We start from the raw sequence: 20,914 nt of genomic DNA on the forward strand, positions 1-20,914 counted from the left end.
TTGTGTATGTTCTTTTAAAAATATATTATTTTAAAAAATTTAATCATTTTATTTGGGGCTCGTATAACTCTTATCACAATCCATACATACATCCATTGTGTCAAGCACATTTGTACATTTGCTTCCATCATCATTCTCAAAACATTTGCTCTCTGCTTGAGCCTTTGGTATCAGGTCCTCATTTTTCCCCTCCCTCCCTGCTCCCCCTGACTTATGAACCCGTGATAATTTATAAATTATTATTATTTTGTCATATCTTACACTGTCCGCCATCTCCCTTCACCCACTTTTCGGTTGTCCATCCCCCAGTTTCCCCTTTCTATCCCCACCCGCTGTCCACCCTCCCGGTGTCACCACTCACCCCTAGTCCTGAAGGAATCATCTGTCCTGGATTCCCTGTGTTTCTAGTTCCTATCTGTACCAGTGTACATCCTCTGGTCTAGGCAGAGTTTTAAGGTAGAATTGAGATCATGATAGTGGAAGGTAGTGGGGAGCAGTGAAACATTTAGGAACTAGAGGAAAGTTGTATGTTTCATCTTGCTATTCTACACCCTGACTGCCTTGTCTCCTCCCCTGAACCCTTCTGTAAGGGGATTTCCAGTTGCCTACAAATGGGTCTTGGGTCCCCAACCTGCACTCCCCGTCCTTCACAATGATTTTATTTTTTTGTTGTTTGATGCCTGATATCTGATCCCTTTGACACCTCATGATCACACAGGCTGGTGTGCTTCTTCCATGACAATTACAATGTTTGGAGTTAATATTTCAAGAGGAAGATGAGAATATAAAATATTGAGTATGTAGGGTAATTTTAACACAGCATCACGGAAATGTTTATGAAGATGGCAACAGTTTTAGGCTTTGGGTTCCTTTTTTCCTCCTCTCTTTTTTATATCATTCATTCACAAATCATCTTTTGTTACTATTGTAGAAAAACTTCCTGTAATTCTATTGGAAAAACAAAACAAAATCCCTGTTTAAAAGAAAAAAAAATCCATGCCTTGTGAGTTTTTGTTTTGCTGTTTGTGTGTGTGTGTGTGTGTGTGTGTGTGTGTGAGAGAGAGAGAGAGAGAGAGAGAGAGAGAGAGAGAGAGAGAGAGAGCAGGATACAGAGATAATAGTAAATACTTGATGTATCCCTAAGAAAACTTTCTAGATCTTAAAGACTCGAGCAACATTCATGTGTGAGTAGCAGTCTGGAAGTTCAAGAAGAAGATTAAGATTCTTTTGTGTTAGTCCGGGTAGACTAGAGAAACAAATTCAAAGCCACTCTCATATGTGCATAAGAAAGAGCTTTATAGACAAGAGCAATTGAATATTGAGAAAACAGCCCAGCCCAGTCCAGATCAAGTCCATAAGTCTGATATTAGCCCATATGTCTGATACCAATCTATAAAGTCCTCTTCAGACTCATGAAACACATGCAATGACACCACATGCAGGAAGATCACAGGCCAGTGGGTGGGGAGTCTTGTGGATCCAGTGGCATTGTAAGTATCTCAGGGCTGGCAGGGGTCTCTCTCCACATGGCTTCTCTGGCTCCAGAGGTCTGGCTCCATCAGCCTCTCTCCATGTGTCTTCTCCACAGGGATGCCTAGCAGGGAGTGAGCAGAGAGAGTGTGTCTCCTGCCTCCAGGGAGTAATACAGGAATTCCCAGAATCCTCAGGAGAAGGTCATGCCCACACAGAGGCCTCATTGGCTATGGCCTGATTGACAGACAACATATTATATAACTACCACACTCTTGTTCCCAATTTTTTTTAATCTTCCAAAATAAAATTTTATGAGTCCATTATGATAATCAGCCTGTAGTGCTAACTTGGTATACTGGTGTATTTATAGGGTTTCAAGACTCTTTCTTACAAACAGCTTGAGATTGGGAGCACTTTTGCTGCCTTACAGTATTGTTTCTTTCCTTGCATAATTTTTAGCTTTGAGTGAATTCTCCATAGGGTAATTTAACTACCTTGTAATTGGTTTAGGAGGAGAAGTGCACATATGTATGTACCACAGTGAAGTCACCTCACCACATTATCTGGCCAAGTGGGAACCAAAACAGAACGAACAGGAAAGAAACCTGAAGGAAACTCCTTTGAGCTCGCACTCACGCTAAACTCATGCTAACACGGAAAAAACGTTTTTTTTTTTCTGAGCTAAACAAACAAAACCCTTATGCCTCAGATAACATAGCTGGTCACTTGAGCTAATAACACACCTAAAGCTAGAGATGAGATATGGTAGAAATAAAAGTATCGAATTGAAAAATTGCCAAACTTTAGTCATGCATACAAGGTATTCCATGTCATTCACCTTCCAGCAGACCTGAAGCTTGATCCCAGTGGGGAGAGCTCGACGATCTAGACAAGAAGAATCGCTCGCTGACCCGCAGAAGTATGATCTAAATGAAGGTATCACTGTTTCGCCTTTTGATGCAGTTTTCAGTTAGCATGAGAATGTACTGCAATCAATATTATATATGATGTTATTACCAGAGTAAATTCAGAGTAACTCATTCCTGTTACCGTTGTTGCTAAAATATTTGTACCTGTTTCTCTGATTCTATAGACGCTAAGCATTGAATCCTCCCTGCAACATGAATTCAATAAAAAAGAAACTAACATACATAAGAATCAGGCCAATGTTATTAATCCAAGCTCTTCTACATTACAGAACAGAAGGTCTACAGATTGACCTGTAATTGGGGATGCACTTGCATTAGAGAAGGAGCAAAGAACATGTATTCCGAAGAAGATGATGTGATTAACTAGGAATAATAGACACGTACCCTAGCGCTTATGCCTTCTTTGAGCTGTTATGGTCCATGAGCCTCAGCTTCTTGTATCAAAATATACCTTAAGTTTTGAGAAATTTTCAATATTTCCCTGTCATGAGACCTCGGTTCCATGGTTGACTTTGACGCGTTGCGTTGCCTCAATAGAAAGCTCAAATTGAAATGGGAAAAACAAAGCTTGTGATGAAGTCCTCTCTTTTTCCAATGGTCACCATTTGGGTGAATGTGCTTATATTTACCCTAGATATGTGCTGTCTCTGGTCATGTCTGAAAAATTATGAAAGACAAAAATGGTTTCCACTGAAGAATGGATGCTAAAGAAGTCCTTTAAAAAGAAAGGAAGAAAGGAAGAAGGACTCTGAGACCTAACCTACAGAACTGCGCTAACATAACCCAGAGAGACCGAAAAGATTTCCACAGCAGAGTAAAGTTCCAGCAAATAGCGTTGAGACTTGACTCTTTGACTTAGAAAACACTGGAGCGAGTTAGAAAGGAGACGTGCTTCTCCACCCTTTGGCATTTCTCGTGAAGTGTGGTCCCTGGCACAGCCCATGGACTCACGCCTGAGTTTTGAGACTAGAGCATACTGAAATAAAACTTTCCTGGGAAAACCAAAACAACTGTTTTCCATATCCATAGGCATCAAATTCCCAAGACTTGCTCAGCATTATCTTAATCCTCTCTGTATGCGTCCACACGCTTTTTCTACAATAGAGCCCAGGAGGCTGTCAATAGCATGATTGCATTTCTTTGAGGGAGATGCCAGGAGAAATTAACATCAACAGGATTTTTTTGATGTGCATTATTATTGAAATACTTAGGGGACATTATTTCTGTGATCATGTGGAACTTGTACATGGATTAAGAGGCAGTTCTGCAAACAGAACAAGGTGTAATGTTGGGCCAGGCAGGAGGAGAAATAGCCTGCCAGCCCTGATCGGACCAGGGAGCCACAAATCAATGAGCCATCTGCCTAGGCAGCTGAGCCAAAGGGACCATCAAAGCACCACCCTGGCTTGGATTTTTTATGGATGGAGTCCCATTTAGAGACCCTGGAAGGGAAGCACAGAATAAACTTCCCCTTTTTCTTCTCTCTGGCCTAGCTTTGGTTAATCTTTGTGGCGAACTTAATACAAGGGAATACCGCATGGTTTAAAATCAGGAAAAATGCGCATCACAGTTGTATCCTCTCACCATACTTACTCAATCTGTATTCTGAGCCAATCATCAGAGAAGCTGGACTGCATGAAGAGTGCTGTCTTAGGACTGGAGGAAGGCTCATTAACAACCTGTGACACACAGGTGACACACCTGGCTCACTGGGAGAGAGGAGGTCTTGAAGCACTTGCTGATGAAGGTCAAAGATTGCAGTCTTCAATCTGAATGACAACTCATTGTAAAGAAGACCAAAATCGTCACCATTGGACCTATAGGTAACTTCCTGATAAACGGAGAAAAGAATCAAGTATGAAGGATTTTGTCTTGCTTGAATCCACAATTAATGCTCATGGAAGCAGCAGTCAAGAGACCAAAAGACAAGTTGAGTTCAGTATTAAAAAGCCAAGATGTTACTTTGAGGACTAAGGTGTACCTAATCCAAATCATGTTATTTTCAGTTGCCTCAAATGCATTTGGAGGTTGGACATTGAATAAGGAAGAGACAGGAAAGCTAGACGCACTTGAATTACAGTGTTGGCAAAGAATATTGAAAGTATCATGGACTGTTAAAATGTCAAATCTGTCTTGGAAGCAGTATGACCAGAGTGCTCCTTAGAGACAAGGATGGTGAGATTTTGTTTTACATACTTTGTGAGTCTTACAGATGGAGGACTTTGTCTTATGTACTTTGGACTTGTCGGGAAGAAAACAGTGCCAGGCGAAGAGCATCATGCTTGGTCAAGTTGAGGATCAACATAAATAAGGAGGCCCTCATGGAGATGGATTGTCACAGTGGCTGTAATAATGGGTTCCAGCTTAGGACAATTTGTGAGGATGCTGCAGGACAGGGCAGTGTTCCGTTCTGTTGTGCACAGGTGGGCTCTGGGTCAGAACGGTCTTGATGGTACCTGACAGCATCACCCACTTGTATAGCTTTTACTTTTTGCATTTGTAAAGATCGACAAGCTGGATATAAAAACAATGGTACTCACGAAGTGATCGCTGAAGATGTAGGTTGTATAGCAAAGTACGGTGGAGAAATTAAAAGGTGCCCAGCTATCAGAAAGAATAGAATCGGGAGTGTGTAAAAGGTGTGTACTAAACCAAGCAGCCATCTAATTGAGGCGGCAGCTAAGTCCTCACAAAAGGAGTATGTCTGTAAATTCAGGCACACTCCATGTAGCCAAAGGCTTTTCCCCCATTTTGCCTCTGAGTGCAATTCTTTCCCACCCCCCGACCCCCCATCCACATTCACACAGCCCTAGCGACAGACCTCCAACAGGCACACACAAACCACACCCCAGTCTTTGGTCTTTTCTCCACACATTCACACACTTTGTCCTTCTTTTTCTCCCTGCCTTTTTCTTTCTTTTTATATCTTATTCCCTTCTCTCTTTTTTCTTCCTTCTCTCTTTCCTTTAATAATACTTCTCCATACACACACATACACATACACACATACGCAAATCCTCTTCTGAGCTGAGCATTTGCTTACGTTTTCCACCCATTCCCTTTCAGTTCTCTTCATTTTTCCTGATGAAGTACATTTCCATGACACCTTTCATTCAGACTACTCCTCCTAAGATAAATTTTCCAATTATTTTTACATCGAATAGTGGCAAGGACTACCACATGTTTACTATTTTCATGATCTCTTTGCTTTTTTGTGACATATATTAAAATCTAGCAGACATGATTCTACCTTCGTGAATGAGTGTTACTGAAAAATTTGCCCTATCCCTGTCCCTCATTGTTTATGCAATTAGTGTCCAGCCTCTTAAGCTTTTAACCTGCACAATCCACATTTCAGTCTAAAAAACTAGCCTGTGCATATATAATTTCCTTTTCTCAAAAGTGTTTTAATTTCTATATCGCTGGCTAAACTAATGATTCTACTTTATGCCCCAAGGGGAGGATTTTTAATGTTCTCCAGTATAATGATTATGATGTCTGTAAAGTAATCCAGGAATGTGTGTGTGTGTGTGTGTGTGTGTGCGTGTGTGTAGCATAGATGTGTGAATAGTTTTAGGGCTCATACTTAATCATAACACTAATCTAAGAACAATTCTTATGACAGGACCCTTCTCAATACTTACCCTCATGAAGAGATCATTGAAGATATGTACGCTATAATGAAGTGTGATAAAGAAACCAGATGGTGCCCAGATAGCAGAAAGAATAGAATCTTGGATCTCAAAGGCTTGTCTTAAAACAATCATCTAAGTGACACATCAGCTAATTCCACGCAGAGAAAGCACACCAGTCTGTTTGATTCAAGGATTATAAATAACAAAATCCAAATCCAGAGGGCAGAATGCTATCAAGACTTATATTCTGAACACCTGGTTTGCAGAAGGCTATCAATGACAGTGGAAGCCCAAATCCATTCCCAGGGACACGCCCCCTGCCCCATGGATTAAGCCTCCAGTGACCACAGAGTAGGAATGTGAAAGGTCTTGCTTTCAGAAAGAGATTATGGCAGATGCAGCTAGGTTAAAATGTAACCTTTTCATCGTCCTCTTGACCCATTTTAAAGTTTTTTCATTTTCTAATATGTTCTGCTTTCTTTTTGACTGAGGAGTTCTTATGTCTGATGGTCTGATGTAGTCATTGTTGGTGGTTTTTGTTTGTGCTTTTTATGATTTCCTGTATATGAAATCCAGGATCGGTAAATATGTCGAGACAGTCATTAGATTAATAGTTGCCTAGGGGCATGGCCGGAGGTGTTGGGAAGAAATCGGGAACTGACAACAATGAATACAAAAAGAAAATATCTGAAATCATGTGGTAATATTACACAACTTTTCTTAATAATGATCTAATGAATAAATTGTAGGCTCTCTGAATTATATTCCAATAAACTATTTAAAATTTTCTTAGGGTTATGGCAGGGGATGTTAGAGGAAATGGGGGCCTAAAATAATGGCTACAAGAATTAATAAACTGTTATAAAATTGATTATTTTGATGATTGTACAATAATTTTTAATACATTTTAACCATTGAATTCTATGGCATGTGAATTTTAAAAAAATCAAGTACCAAAAATATGTACAGATAACCCAATAAATCATAATTTCCCCAAATTTTACAACTTAATGAGAAGAATGCAAAGAGAGGTACTTTGGAAAATAGCTTGAAATCTATTAGTTTGTCACAGTAAACATGACACTGTTATATTGTAACTATGGTTTGGGAACACTAAATATCAGCTGTAACTATCATCTCTTCAAAGTTTCACAATGCTACTGATATTTTTTCCGATTTTTAAGTCAGTGTTGCCTTGATTGACTCAGTTCAGATTAATCAAATGGCTTCACAGCATGACATGTATGTGTCATCTCTCCTAGAAGGCTATTTAATTTCTACTGTATCTTACAAAAGCATTTGATAGCAAGAACAACGGGCACAGCTGGTTGTGTTAGTGTTCCACATAAATCAGAGTGAATTGAAAGTTCTGGTAAGAGCTTCCAGTAAACTTCTCTCTGTATCATAAAATGAAGCTCACTTCATACCATTTAAACACAATTGTCAGTTTTCTGAGTTAATATTTTGGAAGTGACTTCTCTATACATACTTTGAATTTTTAAATTCTGATCTGTGAAAGTACATAGAGTGGTTTCATGATTTCTGATTGAAGCCTTACCAAGGTCACACTATAAAGTTAGAAAGGAGGTAACTTATTGAACATAGAAAACCCCAAACACCGCTTTTAGAGTCCAGTTGGATTAGAAATGGAAGAAGAAACTCTCATTCATATTCCTCGGAAGACTTTAGGAAGAAGAAAAAAGTGATAGGGAATGGAAGACGATATTATCATAACTCACTTCCAAACTGAATTACATATGTATAACATATATATTGATAGGATTGGACTGTTAACCTATTTCTTATTTAAAATTTTACCATTCCTGCACCTATTTAGAATTCACTTCTTTAAAATAAAATTGGTGACACACATAGCTGGGTATAGGAAGCAGAGAAAATTATTGTTTCTAAGTTATCTTTAGTTCTTCAGGTAGTTAATTGTGCCAAGCTGGCCGAAGAACACACGTGGGGCTAATTGAAGGGTGGTGGGATAAATGGCTCAGTGAGCCTCGCTTTCTAGTTCTCGGGTCTCTTGCTTTGTAATGGTCGAACCAGGTGCAGCTCCCTTAGCCAGCTTCAGCTGGCAAGGCTCACTTCCTGCAAGACATCCCCAAGGAGAAGCCACATGGACCTACCCCAATACAGCCCTGGGTGCCAGAGCAGCGGTGTGGAAACCCCTGCCAGCACTGAGATGCTTACACACTCACTGACTTGGCTTTCTTCCTGCAGTCGGCGTCATTGCGTCTGTTTTGTGAGATGGAGGAGGACTTTGTGGATTGGTGTCGGACAAACAGGCTAATGTTGGATTTGGCTTGGGGAGCACTAGGTTGGGATGTTTTCTTGATGCACACTTAACTTTTATATAAAACTCTCTCTTATACATGAGTTTCTGTGGATTTGTTTCTCTAAAAAACCCAAAGCAACACAGTTCTCAAATAACAAAGAATCCAAAATTTAAATTCCTCATATTCCGTTGTTGGGGTAAGGCAATGGGATAGCGAGGGATACATGGAGCCCTGCTGTTGCAGTGGGTTGCACACAGGGCTCCTATCTACAGCCGCTCGGCAGGAGAAAGACAGAGTTTTCTGCTATTTGTAAAGATTTACAGACTTGGAAACAAAGATTCAATTCTCCCCCATCCTATGTGGTAGCTGTAAGTCCAAACCGACTTGAAAGCCGTGAGGGTATTGGGTAAAGATGTTTTTGGGTTTTTTTGTAAGTGATGCAAAGGCCACTTTGGAGTCTATAGTTTAAGTCAGAAACCTGGTGGCGATCATGATGAGGGGCACACCCAGCAAAATTCATGGGAGATAAAGTTAGGTGAGAGAAAACCACTAAGAAATGATCACTTCGTTCTGATTAAACAAATAGGACAGATCATAAATCACATGACTTGTAGACCTACGTAGAAAGTGCTAGCAGAAAAGCTACATATCAGAGCATTAACTAAGAAAGCCATAGAAAGTTAGCAATGAACAGAAGGGAAACATAGAAACTCAGGTGCTATTATGAGGATCAAACCATCTAACCTTGATCCAACTGGAGTGAGGTTATGTGAGCAAAACAACTTGATACATCCTATGACCACTTTAGAATGGCATAAAAGAAGTTGGGACAGAGAGGTTACAGGGATTGAGGACTGCAGTGAGGGTGTGGTCCCATATTTTCCCACAAGCACCACTTTTGTGACTCATATTAAATTTGTTTATATCACACTGAAATGCACATGTTTCTTCCACCTACAGTTCCCAGTACTTCCATATGCTGTAATCTGGGATACTGTAAAGCAAATCACAGTTGCTATAGTTGTGGTGGTCAGGTGTCCCTGAGACAGAATGACACACTGCCCCATCTTGTGTCATGCTCACAACTGTCCCTACGGTGGAGCTCATTGTTGTTGCCACTGTGGAACGCATCTCCCTGAGCGCTTCTCTCCTTTTCACAACATTTCTACTTTAACAAGCACGGCCTTCTTCTCTAAGGACAGGTCTGTCCTGACAACATGTCCAAAGTATGTAACGCAAACACCTGCCCACCTTGACTCTAAGGAGCACTCTGGCCATTCTTCTTCCAAGACAGAGTTGCTTGTTCTTTTGGCAGTGTGTGGCACTCTCAATATATTGCCCCAGCACCATAATTCAAATGTACCTATTCTTCTCCTGTCTTCCTTATTCTGTGTCCAGCTTTCACATGCACATGAGGCCACGGAGACTACCCTGGCTTGGGTCAGGCACACAATAGTCCTCAAACTAACATTCTTGCTCTTCAACATGCTAAAGAAATCTTGTGCAGCAGATTTACCCAGTGCAACACATTGATCTCTTGCCTGCTGCTTCTATGTGCATTGATTGTGGATTCAAGCAAGACAAAATCCTTGACAACTTCAACCTCTTTTCCATGTATTATGATGCTACCTACTGATCCAGTGATGAGGATTCTGCTTTTCTTGACATTGAGTTGTAATCCATGTGGAAGGCTGCAATCCTTGATCTTCAACAGCAAGTGCTTTAAGTCCACCTCATTTTCAGCAAGCACAGTTGTGTCATCTGCATATCACAGGTGGTTAGTGAGCCTTCCTCCGATCTGATGTCTTGTTACCTTTCATATAATCCAAGTTTTCTGATGATTTGCTCAGCATACAAATTGAGTAAGTATGGGGATAAGATGCAGCCCTTACACACACCTTTCCTGATGTTAAACCATGCAGTATTTCCTAGTTCTGTCTGCACAACTGTGTCTTGATGCATGCACAAGTTCCTCATGAGCACCGTGAAGTGCTCTGGGATTCCCATTCTTTTCAAGACTATCCATAGTGTGCTATGACCCACACAATCGCATTACTGGGCAGACTCGATAAAACACAAGTAAAAATATTTCTGCTATTCTTTGTTTTGAGCCAAGATACATCCAATATTAGCAATGATATCTCTTGGTTCATGTCTTTTTCTGAATCCAGCCTAAACTTCTAGCAGCTCCCTGTCAATGTACTGATCTATCCATTGGTGAATGATGTTCAGAAAAATTTTATTTGTAGGTGACATGAATGATCTTGTTTTATAACTCGAGCATTCTGTTGGGTCACCTTTCTATGAAATAGGTACAAATATGAATCTTTTAATTAGTATTTATCAATTCCTGGAGCCTTGTTTGCAGTGAAGTTTGAACTTCTTCAGGACCACTGATTCTTGCTCACATGCTACCTCCTGAAGTGGTGGAATGGTGACTTGTTCCTTTTGGTACAGTGACTTTGTGTATTCTTCCCATCTTCTTTTGATATTTCTGCATTATTCAGTATTTTGCCCAGAGAATCTTTTCAATAATGCCACTCAAGGCTTGAATTTTTTCTTTAGTTCTTTCATTAAGGTATGCTGAGTAGGAACTTTCCTTTGATTTTCTAACTCTAGGTCTTTGCACCTTCTATTATAATATTTGACCTTGTCTTCTCAAGTGGCCCTTGGAAATTTTCTCTTCAGCTCTTTGACCTCATCATTTCTTTATTTGATTCAGCTACTCTATGATTAATAGCTTGTTTCAGAGTCTCTTCTGACCTCCACTTTGATCTTTTCTTTCGTTCCTGTCTTTTTAATGACCGTTGGCTTTCTTGAATGATGCGCCTGATGTCCTTCCATAGCTCATCAGGTCTGTCATTCATGTTCAGGGTGTCAAATGTGTTTTTGGGATGTTGAACAACATTCGCCTGTGATAGACTCAGGCTATTTTGGATCTAGTTGACTAGTTTTCATTTTCTTCAGCATCAGCCTGAACTTACATATGAGCAATTGATTATCTGTTCCAGAGTCAGCTCCTAATCCGGTTTTAGCTGCTGATATTGAGCTTCTGTAGTGTCTCTTCCTACAGATGTAGTCAATCTCCAGCTTCATTTCTATCATCAAGGTTAATTTTCCAACTAATCTTCTTTCTTCTTTGTTTACGCCTTTTGCATTCTAATCACCAGTAATTAGGAATGCATCTTGATTTCATATTTTATCAAAAACTGACCAAAGATGTTGGTCACGCTTGCTACCATCAAGTCAATGCTGACTCATAACGACCCCCCGAGTGTTTCTGAGCCTATAAGTATTTATGGGAGTAAACAACCCAGTCTTTCTCCCTCGGGGCTGCTTGTGGTTTGTAACGGTGACGCATTCAGATCACAGCCCAACATATAACCACTACCTTACCAAGATTCCTTTATGACCTTGGTAGAATTCTTCAATTTCTTCATCACTAGCTTATGTAGTTGGCACATAAGTTAAATAATAGTCATAATTATTGAATTTCCTTGAATTGGACAGATAAAATCCCATCACAAAGCATTGTATTTCAAGATAGACCTTGAAATGTCCTTTTTTGACTATGAAGCAATACCATTCCTCCTGACTGTGTTGTTTCCAGCACAGCAAACCTTAAGTTTTTCTGATTCAAAATGGCCCATGGCAGTCCATTCTGCTCAAGAATACCTAGAATAGCAATTGATAGGATTCCATTTCATTTTTGATCACTTCTAATTTTCCTCCATTCACGCTTCATTAGTAAGTTTTGGCTGCTGTATTTTCTTACCTTGAGTCATGCCCTATCAGCAACTGAAGAGCCCACTACCACTGGCTTTTCTCCATTCACAGCACCATGTTAACCTTCTGTTTCGAGAAAACAGCTCCTCCTTCATCTTATTTGGAGTTCCTTCTGATCCACATAGGAGCTCTGGTGGTATAGTAATTACATACGTTTTGAGTAATCTGCACGCTTGGCAATTCAAAACCTCCAGCAACTCCATGGACGAAAAACAGGGCATTCTACTTCAGTAAACATGGACAGTCTCAGAGTCAGCATTGACTTGAACAGATTCAGTAAGTCTGAGGCTGATGCACTAGGCCAATCCTCTCGGCTATTCATTAGGCCTTCAGTATATGACAATGTTTGAAAGCTACCCATATGGTTTTCACTGGCTACGTCCTCTGAAGTTAGCCATCAACTAGGTCTTCGGAGTCTGTTCTTATTCTGGAAGCTTCGTTGAGACCTATTTACCTTGGGTGATTGCTGGCATTTGAAATACCAGTGACAAAGCTTCCAGCAACACACAAGCCACCACACAATGGCAAACCGACAGACAAGTGGTGGGAAATTAGAGTAGATGGTTGAAAGTACAAGACATTTAATTTTACTTCATGTTGTCTCAGAAATTATTTTGACGCTCTTTTGTACTTGTGTTGACCAAAACATTTGTAATTTCCCCCCCCCCCCGCTATAATTTTATTTTTAGCCCCTAACATCTATTGCAAAATATTGAAAAGCAAAGATGTTATTTTGAGGGCTAAGGCACCTGACCCAAGCCATGATATTTTCCAGTTCCTCATATGCATGTGAAAGCTGTACATTGAATAAGGAAGACTGAAGAAGAATAGACATAGTTGAATTTTGATGCTGCAGAAGAATATTGAACATACTATGGACTGCTAAAACAAAAAACTGATCTGTCTTGGAAAAGTACTTCCAGAATGCCTCATAGAGATAATGATGGCAAGACTTTGTCTTACATATTTTCGATATATTTTCAGGAGAGATCAGTCCCTGGACAAGGACATCTTGCTTGGTACAGAGGAGGAGCAGCACAGAAAGAGGAAGAATATGATCCAGCCATCCTCCTCCTGGGCATGTACCCCAAAGATGTCAGAAACAGACCATGACCAGACATCTGTGCTGAAATATTCATCGTGGCACAGTTCACAAGCACACAGAGTTAGAAACAATCTAAATTTCCATCACTGGGTGAATGGTTTTAAAAACTCTGGTACATTCATACCATGGAGTACGACACATCCCTAAAAATCAGTGATGAATGCATGATGCACATAGTCGTCACATGGGAAGAGTTGGGGGAAATCATGCTAAGTGAAGTGAGCCAAAAGGACAACATGAGTCCACTGAGGTAAGCTTAAAAGGAACGAGGGGAAGAGGGGCAAAGCTACTAAATGCATGAATTCCTTGGGTGAGGCCCAGGCATTCTGGCAGGGGCCAGACCCAACCCAGGGATGCATATGGTAGCCAACTAAAAAGGAGGGAGAAAGTAGAAAAACAAAACAAAACAGAGAGGACGTGGATAGTGGGGGAACAAGGCCCTAACTCACTCATGGGGAGGGTACTGTTTATGTCTCCACAGGAAAGGGAGAGAGACCAGATATCAACCTGGTACACCAAACCTTGAGCACAACACACTGGCATGAAGCAGTGAACTAACAGAGAGGTCTGCTACATCTACCTCCTCCCCAATTGAGGTACTTAGTTTATTGTGCCAACCTGGCTGATAAACACATGTGGAAGGGCAGAGAGATAAACAGCTCGGTGAGCCTCACCTTTCTAGTTCTCAGGTCTCTTGCTTTGTGATGGTCAGACCATGGTGCAGCTGCCTTAGCAGTTCCCTGTTTCAGCTGGCAAGGTTTACTTCCTGCAAGACATCTCCAAGGAGAAGCTACATGGACCTACCCTCATGCAGCCCTGGGTGTGGAGATCCCTGCCAGTGTTGAGATGTTTACACCTTCACTGACTCAGCTTTCTTCCTGCAGTCAGCATCATTGTGTCTGTTTTGTGAGATGGAGGAGGACTTTGTAGACTGATGTTGGATATATGGGTTAATGGGTTAATGTTGGACTTGTGGCCTTGGGCAGCACTTCATTGGGATATTTTCTTGATGTACACTTAACTTATACATAAAACTCTCCCTTATACATGAGTTTCTGTGGACTTGTTTCTCTAGCGTACCCTGACTAACCCAACCCAGGGATGCATATGACAGCCAACTAAAAAGGAGATGGAAAGAAGAAAAGACAGAGAGGATGTGGATAGTGGGGGAGCAGTGCCCTAATACCTCACAAGGGAGGGTATTGTTTATGTCTCCACAGGAAAGAGAGAGACCAGACCTCAACTTGGTACACCAAACCTTGAGCACAACACACTGGAATGAAACAGTGAACTAACAAAGAGGTCTGCTACATCTACCTCCTCCCCAGTAGATTGAACTATAAAGGACAGGTCTGAAGATGGAGGCTGAGGAGTGAGTAGTGGGTCTGCCCAGATCAAGCAGGAACAAACTAAGAGGGAAATAGAGAGAGAGAGTGGATCACATCCTGGCCCACCAAGCCCCAGGGTGACACTCCTGTTCTGAGCAACCAAAGCACAGAGAGGTCCATATGGCTGGCCCCCCAACTACCATGATCTGAATTCTACCTTGCAGGGCTGGATAGGACAGAGGCTGTACACTGGTGCATATGAGGGTTGGAGGTACAGGGAATCCAGGGTGGATGATACCTTCAGGACCAAGGGTGTGAGGGACGATGCTGGGAGAGTGGAGGGTGAGTGGGTTGGAAAGGGGGAACTGATTACAAGGATCCACATGTGACCTCTTCCCTGGGAGAGGGACAGCAGAGAAGGGGGGAAGGGAGACTCCGGATAGGGCAAGATATGACAAAACAACGATGTATAAATTACCAAGGGCATATGAGGGAGGGGGGAAGGGGGAGGGAGGAGGGGAAAAAAAAGAGGACCTGATGCAAGGGGCTTAAGTGGAGAGCAAATGCCTTGAGAATGATTGGGGCAGGGAATGTATGGATGTGCTTTATACAATTGATGTATGTATATGTATGGATTGTGGTAAGAGTTGTATGAGTCCCTAATAAAATGTAAAAAAAGAAAAGAGGAGAAAAAAATGATTAGGGCAAAGACTGTACAGATGTGCTTTTTACAATTGATGTATGTATATATATGAACTGTGAAAAGAATTGTATGAGCCCCAATAAATTGTTAAAATTAAAAAAAAAAATTGACAAAACAAACAAAAAAAAAGAAGCAAAAGTAGCAGTACTTCATCTGTTGTTAATAGGAACCAGGCCCTGAAGAAAGATATTGTGCCTGATTTAAGTAGATGGTGAGCAGAAAGAAAATGGCCCACCATGTGATAGCTGACCTCTTGGTTACAACAATGGTTCTAAAATAGGAACAGGTGATGCGGGACCAGGAAGTGTTTCATTCTGTTGTAAATAGTGTTCTTAAGGGGCGGAACTCACTCAGGGGCACTTAACAGCAGCAACATGACTTGATAGCAGAGTCTTTAGGTGGAGGGCTCTAAAGAAAGATTGCAAGTTCAAGTCCACCCAGAGGTGACTCGAAAGGAAGGCCTGATCATCTGCTTCTTAAAAGTCAGCCACCGACAATCCCGTGGTGCATAGTCTTTTTCTGACACAGGCAGTGGTCAAGAATTAGGGTCTCATCAGGAACTGGGGCGGTGTGGGTTTTATAACCAAAATTTCCCACGTGCTCCTTTATCCTTCAGTGATCAAGGCTCTCATTTGTTTTACTAAACCCAGTCCACTACCTTATGAGAGTGAATGAATGGAATTCAGCATGTTTAATGAACACTAGGAGGATTTTCAACTCTCTGTCTTCAACTAGAGAAGCCACTTAACCTTGCCAGGGTTCTCACTTGCTGTACTACAAGCCAAAATCATCCTCTAGGCAGTAAACTGGGGTAGTAATTTGTTTCACATCTTTGAGAGAATACTTTCCTACATTGCCCAATACCCAATTTCGATATTGCTCTTTTTTTTTCCTATATATATTTTGTTCGGTGCTTCTAGTTGTTTAACTTAGGAAATCAATCCAGTCTTTGATATTTCCTACTGACTGGTAATGCTGTACACTTTTAGGAAAAATGTTATTAATATCATTTTACTGTGTTTAAGGTGAATGTTTACACTACAAATTAAGTTTCCATTCAACAATTGTATAAAATTATTCAGTAAAATTGGTTACACTTTCCAGAGCATATCATCATTTTAATCCATTCCATTTTGGTTAATACTATTTCCAGTACTTCAGTTTCCCTAGCTCAGAAGTTCTCATAGTCCTGTGTGTGTGTGTGTGTGTGTATACCCACATATATTATCATTTTGTTTCATAGATTTTTTTCTAGGAAACTCAGGAGCAGCATTATTTAAAAGATTAGTGAAAGGATAATTTTGTTATAAGGTTTAAAAATTTTCTCAGTTGTTCATCTTGGGATGTCCGCTAGTCTTCATTGGCCCAGTAAGTCTGGACTTGATATGAATTTGAGTTCTGGTTCATATTTTCCTTTCATCCAGCAGGACCCATGTACTGTGGCTCTGATCGGAATGGTCAATAATGAATCATTCAGTTCGGCCGGCCTCAGGATCGATAAGGCCATGCTTTGTGTATATTTTTAGTACTGTAAACTGCTTTCTTCCTGAGTCTATAATTTCCTCCTTTATGTTTTGTTTGTGATGAGTCGACTAATAGTTGTACCTGTGTTAGACAGGGTTCTCCATAGAAACAAAACCAAGACACTTATGATTATATATATTAAAGGATAGGTTTATACTGCCAGAAGGAATATAACACTAATTAGTGCACAAAGCAGTGCAGAGGGCTCAATTCAACTCACTTTTGTGGAACAGTTAATATACTGAATGTCCTTCAACTCACAGAGGGGGTGCTTTGTCAAGGAAGCAGACTGTGGTGTTTTCTTCCCCTCAGGCAAAACAGGCAGAGTCAGCAGTCAACAGGGTGGGTTATCAACAGGCAATAGCATGGGAGCTCAGTGAAGCAGGCCTGGGTGGGATATCGAAGTCAAGCAAGGCAAGGCGACAGAATCCACCAGCCGCAAGCTCAAGCAATGTACACACAACAGCATGGCAAAGCAGGTTTTGAAGGAGCCTCAAGCTCTAGTTATACAATCCATCCATTGGCTTGGCCCACAAGTAGTGTAGCACCCAGGTTGAGGCAGAGAACTAGCTAAAGCCACAGCATGCTGGTCCAATCACCAGCGAGGAAGAGAGAGGGGGCCGGCCTTGCTGAGCCATTTAACTCTTTGCCCTCCAATCAAACTGGGACCTGATTAATCTCTGCCCACATCTTCCTATTGGCCAGGTTGGTACAATAAACGTAACTATCACAGTACCTTAGATGGTGCTCACCGGATTTATTAAAGCTCAGACACTACTCAACACATTGGGATGTAGAACATACAGTTGTTGAGCTATAGCTTGCCAATTGACGAAGTTATGCTATGAAACCATGGTCTCGAGCTTTCAAACTCAGAAAGGTAAGATCCATAAGGTATTTGATTTGGTTATGTATAAGAAATGTTCAAGCTAGTTCCCTTATGGTTTATTATGTATATGAAAACATGCGCATGAATACCCGTGCTTATATTCATGTATTCTTACAGGTCAGTATTACCCAAGGTGGGCAATACCACTCCCTGCAGGACACTGGAATGATCCAGGGGACTGTAAAAACAATGCCTATGCTTTATTCTGCATTGTGGGCTGTAGTACAAAAGCTTTTATTTGCCAGTGAGCCATTGAGTAAAAAAAATGGTTTTTTCCTAAAAGGGGGGGGGGGCAATAGGCCAAATAAGTTTGGGAAAGTATGCTGCAGATAATTTTATATGCATACACATATTCATATAAACAGTCATGGTAGTGATTGCAAGACCATGTGTGTCATATCCTGGAACAAAAATGACTTTTACTCATGAGCACTTCTTAGTGACATAATTTAAATTGATCAAGCTGCGTATACTACCCTAGAGGGAGATTTTTACTGTAGTAAGGAAATCGAAGTTAATCCAAACCAAACTCACTGCCATCTCGTCAATTCCCACTCACAGCAACCCCATAGACCGGAAAAGACTGCCCTTGTGAGTTTCTGAGAGTGTAACTCTCTATGGGAGGACAGAGCCCTGTCTTTCTCCCAGTCTAGGTAAAGGATCCCGGGGTTCCCCCATGTTCAAGCATTTTACTGCTAACCGAAAACCTGCCAGACTGAACTCATGCAGCAATGCAGCAGAAGGATTTAAATAATCTGCTTCCGTGGGGATTGCAGCAAGACGAATCTATGGGGTAGTTCTGCTGTATCACATGATGTTATTCTGAAGCAGAATTCACTTGGCAGCACCCTACCCCTGGAAGAAGACAGCAAGAAGAGCTGCAGGCATTGTGTGAACTCAATATACAAAAGAGCATTACAAAGTCAAGGAAAAACTCCATGTTCTGTCATTCTATGTGTTCAGGGAAGTTTTGCAGCTCCACACACGTCTTGAGTACATATATAGGACAGGCTAGATCTTCTGTTTGAATGTCGGTATTGATTTCTATAAATTTCCCTCCAAGGACTGCCTTTGTTGCATCTCATTTGCTTTGTATATTTGTTTTCAGTTTTGTTTAACTCCAAGTATTTTATTTATTTCTCTCTATTAATTTCTTTATTGATCCATTAGCTGTTTAGCAGAGCATTGTTTAATTTCCGTGTATTCTTGTATTTTACAGTTTTACTTCTGTTGCTGCTTCCTATGTTATTTCTTTGTAGTCAAAGAAAATACTTTGTATAATTTCTACCTTTTGAAATCTATTAGCAATTTTTTTTTCATATCAGATGGGTAATGTGCCCACGTCGTAACAAGTATTAAGGGAGGCACATGTCACACAGATGCGTGAGGACCCAATCATCATGTTTATGAATCGGAAAAGGATCAGCAATTGTTTTGTGATCTCCCATTTGACACATCATATAAAATGACCTGTGTACAAGGGAGGAAAATGTGTATTGCTCTGATATTGGGTGACGTATTTTACACATATCTGATAAATTAAATTTCTTTATGATATTGTTCATAACCTATGTCTTTACTTAGCTTATTTTTTGATGCTCTGTACAGTATTGAGAGTGTTATATTAAAGTCCCTAAATATTATTGTGCAGTTGTTTATTATGGATTTCTGAGATGTCAGTATTTGCTTAATATATTTGAGGGTAATTATTTTAGGTGCATAAATATTCATAATTGTTAAGTCTTCTTGTTGAATTAATCCTGTAATTACCATGTAATACCCTTCATCTTTTATAATAGATTTGACTTAAAATTTGCTTTGTCTAATATCAGTATGGTTACTTCTGCTTCCTTTTGGTACTAGTTGCGTGTAATATTAATTTCCATTCTTTCACGCCCAGCCTGTTTGTGCCATGGCCATAAGATACAATGTTTGGATGGATCCTGTTATTTTTCTAATCTTATTTTTTTTTTATCCATTCTTCCACTCTCCTCTTTTGGCGAGTTTGTATCATCTCCATTTAAGGTAGATACTGAAAATGACCTAAATCTTTCCTGGTGCTGATTGCTGTTAGTGAGCCTTTTACTTTCTTTATCACAAAATTCCTGCTCATTTGCTTGTGTATGTGTTTAGTTGTGTGTATGTGATGAGTCCTTTTTATAACTTTTTCCCCCATCAATGTGTATGTATAAAATATTGTTAATAGATACCACAAAATTACTTTCAACATTTTATGTTTATAACAGCTAATTTTCACTTGATCCCAGCATTTACATCCAAATAAAAAGAAACACATAGCTACATTAACACATTAAAACTCGATCTTTCTCTCTTCCCGCCCCTTTCTCTGTTGCTCTGTCACCAAATTTTACATCATCACCCTGTAAAACTAGCAACACCAGAGCCTGAGCTGGAAACCTGGCCCAGAGAGAATGGAAAAGCATGTCCTACTCAGAGAGCATGATAGAAAAGGAGAAGAGCACCTTGGCTAAGGGGCGGTTGCTGTGAGGCAGGGACACAGGCAGGCCTATGCACCTCAGAGCTTTCACTGTGTATATGTATGTATATATAGCCTGCACTTAGGTTAAACGTATACTTATTTTTCACCTGGTTGTTATAACACACGTAGAACTTAATTAAATTTACTACCATCCAACTGGGCCATTTTTTCTTTCCCATGCGATTACCTTTATGAAAGAACTGCCTTTTAAAATATTTATTTATTTATTATTGATATCATTTTATTGGGATGTCATACAACTCTTATCACCTTCCATATATCCATCCATTGTGTCAAGCACGTTTGTACATTGGTTGCCTTCATCACTCTCAAAACATTTGCTTTCTATTTGGTACTCCCTTGGTATCCCCCAGGGAGGAGGTTATATGTAGATCCTTGTGATCGGTTCCCCCTTTCTACCCAACCCTCTTCCATCCTCCCGGTATCACCACTCTTCCACTGGTCCTAAAGCGATTATCTGTCTTTCCCTGTGTTTCCAGTTCCTATCTGTACCAGTGTACATCCTCTGGTCTAGCCAGATTTATAAGGTAGAACTGGGATCATGATTCGTGATAGTTGGCGGGGGGTGGGCAGAGTGGGGGAAGGAAGCATTTAGGAACTAGAGGAAAGTTGTATTTTTCATCGTTGCTACACAGCACCCTGCCTGGCTCGTCTCCTCCCTCCCTGTGACTCTTCTGTAAGGGGATGTCCAGTTGCCTACAGATTGGCCTTGGGTGCCCAATCTGTACACCCCTCA

General features: G+C 40.6%; 1 non-coding gene across 1 annotated transcript; it reads right to left on the minus strand.

The window, feature by feature from the left end:
- Positions 1 to 18,976: 18,976 nt before the first annotated feature.
- On the minus strand, positions 18,977 to 19,080 carry LOC142460663 (small nucleolar RNA U13). The gene has a single exon (XR_012786828.1). It is a non-coding gene; the product is annotated as a small nucleolar RNA U13 (small nucleolar RNA).
- Between the last annotated feature and the right edge of the window lie 1,834 nt (positions 19,081 to 20,914).

Source organism: Tenrec ecaudatus, chromosome 10 (assembly GCF_050624435.1).
Source record: "Tenrec ecaudatus isolate mTenEca1 chromosome 10, mTenEca1.hap1, whole genome shotgun sequence".
NCBI classification, from domain to species: Eukaryota; Metazoa; Chordata; class Mammalia; order Afrosoricida; family Tenrecidae; genus Tenrec; species Tenrec ecaudatus.